Source organism: Ylistrum balloti, unplaced genomic scaffold, assembly GCF_031769215.1.
Source record: "Ylistrum balloti isolate Yb309-2 unplaced genomic scaffold, AGI_CSIRO_Ybal_v1 Utg370886, whole genome shotgun sequence".
NCBI classification, from domain to species: domain Eukaryota; kingdom Metazoa; phylum Mollusca; class Bivalvia; order Pectinida; family Pectinidae; genus Ylistrum; species Ylistrum balloti.
The window spans coordinates 130,565-138,338 of record NW_026782504.1 but is presented as its reverse complement, the minus strand read 5'-3'; the positions used below and the strand labels follow the sequence as shown (position 1 = coordinate 138,338).

The following is a 7,774-nucleotide window of genomic DNA, read 5'->3' as shown; positions in this document are numbered from 1 at the left end:
TTTATAATCGGCAAAAATGGCAAAGAATCAGTTTTGTATAGGGGAAAAAATGACAAAAAATCAATTTTATAATTGGGAAATGACAAAGAATCAGTTTTATAATGGGTACAAATTGCAAAGAATCGGTTTTATAATGCGGAAAGCGACAAAGATGCAGTTTTATATAGGGGAAAATGACAAAGGATCAGTTTTATAATGGGGGAAAATGGCAAAGAATCGGTTTTTTAATGGGAAAAATTACATCGAATCAGTTTTACGTATTAGAAAAATGTCAAAAAATCAGTTTTATAAATAGATAAATGGCAAAAAATTGGTTTTATTAATCGGAACATGACAAAGGATCGGTTTTTTAATCCGGAAAATGGAAAAGAATCTGTTTTATATAGGGGAAAATGACAAAGATTCGGTCATATAATGGGGAAAATGACGAAGAATTGGTTTTATAATGGGGAAATATGGCAAAAAATCTGGTTTTATAATAGGGAAAATGGCATAGAATCGGTTTGATAATGAGAAAAATGTCAAAGAATCAATATTATAATGGTTAAAATGACGAAGAATCAGTTTTATAATGGTGAAAATAGCAAATAATCGGTTTTATAATAGGGTGAAATGGCAAAGAATCAGTTTTATAATGGGGTAAAATGGGAACGAATCGGTTTGATAATGAGGAAAATGGCAAAGAAGTGGTTTAATAATAGTGAAAATGACAAAGAATCAGTTCTGTATAGGAGAAAAATGATAAAAAGGGTTTCCTCTGTTTTGAATGCTGTCATGACGACAATGGTATTTTCAACGCCAGAGATGCACTGCTGCGGTAAGTAAATTTAAATTATCATGTTCTCTGTCTTTATTATAGTAATGCACGTAAGTATGATTGCTTCAAAACACCGTTTAACACGTTATTTTATATTAAAAATTAACGTTCTTAATAGCGAGGTGGTATGAATAGTGAGGTGGATCAGATTGACCGCAAAGAACCATAACCCTGCTTGAAATAAAGACTATAAATATCATTAAGTAATGGACATGTATATCATTCAACAATAACTAAACTGTATATAAAATGTTGAATTTTATGAAATGCATGTGAAAAAGATAAAATTGATAAATTGACAAAAGAATTTTACATTTATATATTCCTTAGTTTATATCATAATATACATGTATATTTGCTGTTGCAACCATTGAATAAAGGAAAACAATCAATTTTAAGTTCAATAGGAATTTAACGTTATTTTTTCCACATAAATTTACAAACACATTCAGTATTTGTAACGGATGTGGACAGCGTCCTCTTCCGCAAGTCCTTTTTAGCGACCGCAATAGCTTATTTCGTTTACGTGGTTTCGTCATTGCTTGATAAAGTGTCGTAAAAATGTCGTAAAAAATTGGAACATATACATTTTTTTAATCATGTGCGCTTGCGAGTAAGGGAATATCGGCCGAAAAGACTACATAATTCGCCTTTGGGTATGCAGGGCTTCTAAGGTAATGAACAGCGTACCTACCTATCTAGCAATATATAAGTAACAAATAATAGATCGCTATTAAAACATGCCTGGCATGTAGTTTCACACAAGTTAAGCCGATAACGATGTTTTTAATGATGAACGACACCCACCTGCTCGCGGTTCACTGCCCTCCAGGTAAACTTTAATCACTGGTCAGAACGTCGTCGTAATTATGAGGTCAATTATCGTTAATTAGTGGTCGTTGGGACTGTAAGAAGTGGTCGTAATACGGAAACATTAAAACTACGTTGCATTTTAAAATAAAATAAAATATTATCTATTCGACATTCCATTTTCCTTTCACCTGTCCCATACATTCCGATCTCAGGAGAAAATACGTTAAAAATATTACTGTGTATAAGCCATCTGTTCAATGTTACAGAATTATTGAACACACATAATTTTAAAGATTTGAATTTACTGGGCAAATACATTATTGAAGCGAACAAACGTAGAAGTATCTGATTATTAATTACAGTTACATTGTACATTTCTGTTTTCTTGTTTTTTTTGTTGTTGTGGTTGATGATGATGATGATGATGATGATGATGATGATGATGATGATGATGATGATGATGATGATGATGATTTGTATGATGATGATGATGATGATGATGTTTGTATATGGGATGATGATGATGATGATGATGATGATGATGATGATGATGATGATGATGTTTGTATATGGGATGATGATGATGATGATGATGATGATGATGATGATGATGATGATGATGATGATGATGATGATGATTTGTATATGGGATGATGATGATGATGATGATGATGATGTTTGTATATTGGATGATGATGATGATGATGATGATGATGATGATGATGTTTGTATATGGTATGATGATGATGATGATGATGTTTGTATGATGTTGATGTGATGATGATGATGTTTGTATGATGATGATGATGATGATGATGATGATGATGATGATGATGATGATGATGATGATGATGTATGGATGATGATGATGATGATGATGATGATGATGATGATGATGATGATGATGATGATGATGATGATTAAAGACATTATAACTTTATGCTGCTCTGGACAGACATTGTTAGGGTTTGACAAGAATTTCAACTTGTGCGATATGCACAGCTTCCTGTTATAAACAATTGAGTGTGGTACGGACTGACACAAAACAACCGCCTTTATTTCTAGGACCTATCTTTATCCATGACAATAGCGAATATGAGACCTATTGTACATTATTTTCATATCTTAGATCTAAACTAGCGGGGGTAGACAAGTCAAAACTCATTATAGAGACAGATGACGAACGAGCCATGGTGAACGCAATCACCGACAACTTTCATGACGCAAGACAGGTACTTTGTACAAGACATTTGAAGCAAAATGCAGTTAACAGGCTAGAAAATGACAAAATTGACAGAAATGAAAGAAAAAACATATCGTAGGAAAACTGTTTGGAGACAATGGACTAGTTGACAGTGACGACTTCATTTGTTTTGGTGACAAATGTGACGAAATTGTAACACTCTGCCAATCTTCAGCGCCAAAGTTTTTGACTTACTTTGACAAACGACTCAAAGAATTGCTGCGACATAAAGTGACAGAACCTCAATGACTTGGACTGATAGAAAAAAAAAACACTGGACAAACAATAATTGCGAGAGCATCAATCATGTCTTGAAACAAACATGTGACTGGAGAGCCAGAATTTGACTGACCTAATACAAAAGACATTTGACTTAGTGACTGTACAATACAAAGACATTAGACGTGCTGTGATAGGTACCAGACAGTTCATGCTCTCAGAGACACATCAGAGATTCCGACTGAGTAGGACGCATGGACAGCAAAAACGAACGAACAAGACATTTAGCTAGGTTGAGAAATTACATACCCCCTGATACAAGAACAGTGACTTCGTCAGACAGATTGACAGCAGTATTGCAACCCCGCACATGTGGCAAAAAACCAGGACAAAGAAAAAGAAAAAAATGCGGACAGAACGACAACAACAACCAAAAAGACAAAGACAGACTGAGATATAGATATGACCGCTAGTATTTCCCAACGTTTATACTGACGACTTTTTACCGATCACCGTTCCATCAATATTGGAGCTCAAAAGGGTAGGGGTCGGTAAATATGGACAAATTGTTTATATAGACTTGACCGCTATTGTGATTTGTGAAAAGAAAAAAAAATCACTTGTGTAACTAAAAATAAATAAATAAATGGGTCTCCATGAAAGCAGGGTCCCCGTTCCCGAGACCTGCGCAATGCATGGAATTCATCAAGTTAATTGATCATTGAAGCTGATGGCTTTCTTTTTTAAATAAATACTTTTATATTGTGAAATGTGTTGTTTTATTGTTTATTTCTTGTTGTATGGTCAGATGACTGAAGAGTTTTTTTTCAATAGATCAACTGAAATATCTTCTTTTTTTTGTTACAGTCAGTTTTCATCTCTTATGTCAAGCATTGGATTCTGGAAATACTGAAACCAAAGAAAAATCAAAGACATAATTGTTAATAATTAATATATTGAATCATGATGCATGCAGACTGTTAATACATCATTGATAAGAACGTACGAGTTATGCCCCTTGTATTCTCACTTTGTGTTCTTGTTTCTGTAACTACATTAGACCATTTAAAATCAATATCAATTATCATAGATTGTATAAGAGGTTTGTTATGAAAATACACCTGCCAAATTAATTTAAAAGCTCTGTTTCAGTCTTGTTTCGGTCTTGTTTCGGTAATTGGGTCTGTTTCGGTAAATCACCTTACCCCTAGCGACGAGGAATTGCACATGGGGCACTCCGGAACACCGCTAGTCACCGGACAGGGAAAACATGTCAACCCATTTCAAGGCGTCGAGGCTACTGTCTCAGCCTGAGCCCCTTCACAGCTCTTCAAGTGATGTCATTGAACTATATAAACAAAACAATACAAAGTATAACTACTGGGGTACTGTGCCACGATCAAAACAACAGTACGCCACAGTTCGGCAAAGTCTGCAGACCATGCGGTAACCTACTACATAACTGAAATACTCGCTCGGATTACAAATATATATGCTGACATTCCTTGTCTAGCAATTAAAACCATTTCTAAGTAACAGTAATTACCCTTTTTACATATTACAACAGCAATAATGCATTGAAATTGGGTCAAAACACATTCACTCGATTTCCCATAGGGAAATTTACATCGCTGTTTCGCTAAATCACATTTTGCAAAAATACACAAAGATACGGAATGACATCTTGAGATTTTACTACCAATGAAAAAAAGAAGGTTTACAGATTTCGACTCGCCCCTGGGAACGTCCTGAACCTCCTTTTACCAACTCGTATTAGTCTTAGACCTCGGCCACAAAACTAGCCGTCCGTCCCTCGCCATTGCTTCTCCATGTGCTTCACCCATGGAGTCCAAAGTGTGCTCTGATTGGTTAAAATTCCCATAACTGACCAATCACCGATTAATAAGAAAGGCCTGCTGTAGTACATTTGAACCCCATAATATACCGTAATATAACAAGACAAATGACCCTGGACAACAAGTAAAGTTATACACTACCGTAAATAACCTAATAAAGAAAAAATGAACTCTGCTGTTTTATTCACATTAAAATAAACAACATAACACTGTTTATCCTAATAACTGGCACTATTTCGTGACATTTATAATGGGGTAAATGACAAAGAATCGGTTTTATCATTTAGGAAAATGGCAAGGAATAGGTTTTATAATGGGGAAAATGGCAAGGAATAGGTTTTATAATGGGGAAAATGGCAAGGAATAGGTTTTATAATGGGGAAAATGGCAAGGAATAGGTTTTATAATGGGGAAAATGACAAAGAATCGGTTTTATCATTTAGGAAAATGGCAAGGAATAGGTTTTATAATGGGGAAAATGGCAAGGAATAGGTTTTATAATGGGGAAAATGACAAAGAATCGGTTTTATCATTTAGGAAAATGGCAAGGAATAGGTTTTATAATGGGGAAAAAGACAAAGAATCGGTTTTATAATTTGGAAAATGACAAAGAATCGGTTTTATCATTTAGGAAAATGGCAAGGAATAGGTTTTATAATGGGGAAAATGGCAAGGAATAGGTTTTATAATGGAGAAAATGACAAAGAATCGGTTTTATCATTTAGGAAAATGGCAAGGAATAGGTTTTATAATGGGGAAAAAGACAAAGAATCGGTTTTATAATTTGGAAAATGACAAAGAATCGGTTTTATCATTTAGGAAAATGGCAAGGAATAGGTTTGGTTCTTTTTTACAATATTTTATCAATATCAAACATATATATATGTAAATCCTACTATGAATGTAAAAACTTGAGGAATGGAATAACTTACAAATATTCAAGGTATGTGTTACACGTCGATTTAAAAAAGGATAATGATGATTAACGAAATCACCCAGAAGACAACCTAAGGTTCGATTTCAGTTACTCTATGCTACCAAGCACTCACTCGGCAGACCTCGTCGCTCCATCTTCATGATTTAATGTAGGCTTTACAACTGAATAGTCACTCGGGAAACCTCGGTCGATTCGTTCCCTATATAAGTTCCCTCTGGTGGTACACATTGCTAAAGAGTGTTAAGACCGTGCACTTTGTTTATATCTGCTTGGAAAAGCAGGCAGTCTGTTCTCGTCTGAATGTCGATCTCCTGCAGGTAGTCTTCGGGAGCTGGCGACATTCACATTACTGGCACAGTTCTAATGTCAGCCATATACAGAATAAATGGCCAAAATTAAGTCCATATCCTAACATTTAAGATATTGAATGGAAGAGTCGAAATTATAACAAATTATTTCGTTATTTTTATAATAAGTAATTTACTCGTGATAAAATAATTTTCTACACTGAAGAGTAGCCACATTAATTCCAGCAAAATCTGCTGTTCTAAATAAGACTCGGTGGTAAATTGGTTAGAGGTATACTATTTTCATCCTAATAATACTTTTGATATTTATAGAGTGTATGAGGTAAAATAGTCGATATCTTAACATTGAAAATAAGTAAACAATCGGTATAGCAATGATCAAATTACTGTACAATTGTGGAGAGTTATTTTCATTTATTTCAAAGGTGTTCTTAGTCTAAGAAGTGACGTGTCCATGAACTGCTTAAGTAGAATTATTGCGAAATAGTTACCCACGAAAACAAATATCCACGAAGTAGTGATTTTTTGAGACCCACGAAAATTGAGATCCACGAAAAATAGTACTTCGTTTTACATCTTAGACTTTGATGCTGATTTTGTAGAGGACTTGACATGGAGAAAAAGATTCTAAAACAACATGAAATATTTTGACAACATAATATTAATTCAAACTCAAATTTCATGAAACTAGAGTCAAACAATTTATCTCCATGTTTCGGAAGGTTATGTAATTAGTAAGTAGGTATCTAAGACAGATATTCTGTGTCCTGGGGATTGAATTGCTGTAAAAATCACAAAGATTTGATCGGTATGTACGTTTATATGTACTGTAGCCGGTACGAGTCACTAATGTAATATACCTTCAGAGCGTTTTTCATTGGCTGTGCTAGTCAGAAATCCCTTAGAACGTTTTTCATTGGCTGCACTAACCAGAAATCCCTTAGAGCGTTTTTCATTGGCTGCGTTAGTCAGAAATCCCTTAGAGCGTTTTTCATTGGCTGCGTTAGTCAGAAATCCCTTAGAGGGTTTTTCATTGGCTGCGATAACCAGAAATCGATGGTGATGTCATAATATGGACAATGAAGCTATGTCATGCATGGTTGCAGAATAGTGTCAGTCTCCGTTTCATTTTGTCATCCATATTTTGAATTTAAAATATGACATGTTTGAGGTTTATTATATTTTTTTTCTTTGCTTGTCATGACTCGTAAAAATAAACACTTCAAAGAGTCATTAAAAAGTCATATGAGCTGAAAACTTATTTAAGATTCTATATGTACTGAGGTACTGCGCGTGTAAAGTTAGACGGCATCTTTAATGATCATAGGAAGATAAACATAATGATAAGCAGTTCACTTAGTGTCAGCCGGTGTATAATAATACATGTGTATAAAGAGTGCTGGTGCTATACTGCGTATTTCTTTATCAAGTGTTTGGAGGTATATTTAGTTTTCGGTGTAGATTGAGTGTTTGGCAATATTTTCATTTTTTCGGAGTTAATTGGATGTTTAAATATCATTTTTAATTAAGGTTTAGCATCATTACAAGAACAATAACTTTTATAGAAATGAAATGCATTGT

The 7,774-nt window shown here is 34.4% G+C and overlaps 1 long non-coding RNA gene across 2 annotated transcripts; it reads right to left on the bottom strand.

Annotated features, from left to right (window-relative positions):
• Nucleotides 1–3,365: 3,365 nt before the first annotated feature.
• LOC132559290 (uncharacterized) lies at nucleotides 3,366–4,923 on the bottom strand. 2 transcript variants are annotated; one of them, XR_009554605.1, is made up of 3 exons: nucleotides 4,792–4,923; nucleotides 4,298–4,440; nucleotides 3,366–4,001 (listed from the first exon to the last, which is right to left on the bottom strand). It is a non-coding gene; the product is annotated as an uncharacterized LOC132559290 (long non-coding RNA). The 2 variants fall into 2 exon arrangements; XR_009554604.1 differs by having other exon boundaries at nucleotides 4,814–4,923.
• Nucleotides 4,924–7,774: the final 2,851 nt, after the last annotated feature.